Source organism: Arachis duranensis, chromosome 9 (genome assembly GCF_000817695.3).
Source record: "Arachis duranensis cultivar V14167 chromosome 9, aradu.V14167.gnm2.J7QH, whole genome shotgun sequence".
In the NCBI taxonomy this organism is placed as follows: domain Eukaryota; kingdom Viridiplantae; phylum Streptophyta; class Magnoliopsida; order Fabales; family Fabaceae; genus Arachis; species Arachis duranensis.
The window spans coordinates 117,024,654-117,027,712 of record NC_029780.3 but is presented as its reverse complement, the minus strand read 5'-3'; positions in this window follow the sequence as shown (position 1 = coordinate 117,027,712).

The following is a 3,059-nucleotide window of genomic DNA, read 5'->3' as shown; positions in this document are numbered from 1 at the left end:
TCTTTCTTTGTTTCTATTCAGTGAAAGAGGCATAGAAAAGAGGCATTAAGAAAAAGTTAATAAGAGAAAAGGCATAGAAAAAAACTTGAATAGAAAAGTCAAGATTTATTTCTGAACATTTTTATTTGTATTTCTATTTTGTGTCTGATGTCTGAGTTGTATCCCTTACAAGTTGGGTAAGCACTTTACTGTTGAAAGTTAGAGTGAGTTCCTAGTCAAATCTGGCTTGGGTAGAAGTTGGATTTGTCCTAGACAGGATTTGGCAGAATCTTAAAAAAATTAGTGTATGTAATATTATTTAATATGATAGTAAAAATTCTACTGCTGTGTGTGGTGGAGATTGGATGTATGTTGCATTGCATGAGGTAACTGAACAGGATATATGGCTGTGTCATCTTCTTCTTCCCTGCACTCATTCTATTTTCACGATTTATGAGACAAAATAAAATTGTCTCCTACATAATCTATCTTGCAGACAAAGCAGAAGCTAAGTTACACTTTATGGTTTGAGACAAAATTAATCAATTTTAAAAGAAGGCCATAGATTCAACACCCCATCTCTAAGTGAACAAAAACCTTCAATTGATAAAAAATAACAAGAAACAATGATCAACAAACCTCAACTAACAAAAGATATAAAAACAGAACATCGAAAGTTGAGGGTCACGATTTTATTACTGACCTGTTCTTGTACAAATGGTTAGTTGTTCACAGGTTCTTTGTCTTCACTAGGGACAAACGAAGCAGGTGAGAACAACTTTTAACTTGGCCTACAGCGACGACAATGGTTCTTCAATTTCAAAGCATATACAAGAGGAGCAAGAAGAAAAAGGATCAATTGGATTTTCTGTTATGAATGAACAATGAATTGGGGTTTAAACTCCTTGTAGTGTCACACAACTTTCGTTTTGCAAATGTTTAGGTGGGAATAGTAAAACGACGTCATCTAATCGGTGTCGGATGTTTTAGGGTGATGGAAGTGGATGGAAAGGCCAGTTTGAGTCACGCTTCAAAGTTTTAGGATACAATTTGAGTTAATTAAAAATTAAATGGCTAAATTGAGTTAGAGTTCAAATTTCAGGAGCCATTTTAAGTATTAACTTACGTTTAGGCTAAGTATTAATTTGGTTCGTAATGTTTCAAATATTTTATTTCAGTCTTAAAAATTTTCGAACGTCTTATTTCAATAAAAAAAATTAAATAAATTTAATATTATCTCACCGTTAAATTTAATATGAACAATTAGCATATTGAAGAGTTAATAAAGTTTGATTTTAGTACGTAAGTAAAATCAATTCACAAACAATCACCAATTTAAAATTTTTTTCTTTGATTTTGGATTGTTGTTGATTGATTGACAGAATTTTGAATTTTTTTACAAGAAGGAAATCGAAAAGATGAAATGCTACAAGAAAGTTTTGGTTCTATTTCTCGAACACAAAAAAAAATATGACTTAATAATAACGTTGTTAGTGTCTATGTCACTCATTTAATTAACTATTTGTGTCAAATTTAATAGTAAGACAACACTTAACCCGTTTAAAATTTTTTGAAACAAAAATTAGACGTTTAAAACATTATGGACTAAATTAAAATTTGACATAGACGTTGAAGACCAAAAAAATACTTTATCCTAAAAATTTGATAAACTTTATAAATAAAAAGTACATGCATACATATATTTTAATATATAATATTTTCAAAATAAAAATAGAATTTAAGATAATTAAATTAGTTTATACTACTTAATAAATAATTAAATTATTTGTTAAGAATATATTATTATATAATACAATTTTTTAATCCAAATATTTGTAAACAACGCATGCGCTACTTTTAGGATTCCATAAAAGTCTTGGATGCACTAAAAGATAAAATAATTAAATTATTTTATATTACTTAACAAATAATTAGGTTATTTGTTAAAAAAATCTAAAATTATTTACTTTTATTAAGAATATAATATTATAATATAATTTCTTTTCAAATATTTTTAAAATATGTATTTTATGTAAAATATTATATATAATACATAAAAATATTCATTTTTTTACTCTTTTAAATAAATATTTATAAATTTTTTTATACTCTTAAAAATAAAAATAAAAAATAAATATTATTTTTACTTTTTTTAATATAGGTAAAAATTTACTTCTATAAAAAAAACAAAAATGATGAAAAAAATAAAATTTAAATTATAAAAATATAGTCGGTCCTAACTCAATCATACATAAAGATTTAAGAATAAATTTATAAGATTTATATATCATGTATAAACTTCAGTTGTTAATCCAACTTAGTCAAATTAAGTGAAACAAATACAAATAACACAATTCAAGAAGTTAAATATTAAATTTTATTTTCTTGAAAAAATTAACCTTTCTATATAATTATATATGTAATCTTTTAAATAAACATATTTTTTAACAAAAATAAACACTTAAAAAATTTTAATATAATATCATCTGTCAAGTAATATAAATAAAATCAATAAGCATGGAATAGGAGCATATATACTTGGATAAAAAAATATTCTATTAAAATATTTAAGTATGGACAAAAAAATTAGATTAAAAAAATCAATCTTAAAATAAAATCATTTTAGCGCATCCAATAATTTTATCCAGTCATAAAAGTAGCGCATCATATGATGATACATTCATAACAAATAATCTAATTATTTGTCAAATATACTATGAAATTTCATTATTTTATATTCTTTAATTAATTATAATATTTAATATAATAAAAGCAAAAGATTTTATTTAATAAAATTTAATAGTTCATAAAAATTAAAATTAGTGTATCTAATATGCATAAAATTATTGGATTTATTTTAGATACATCCCGAGATTAATATAAATCCATTTATAAGCAAAATTTAAAAAATTCATTACTTGATCAGAGTGAATGATAGTATATGTGCTCTAATAAATTTATTAATAAATAAAAGAATAATACATTATTTTTTAATTAAAATAAATTAAATAATATATAAATATATGGTGATTGATTTTTAATATGTACATTTTTTTTGGTTCAATAAAAATCAAACTCAA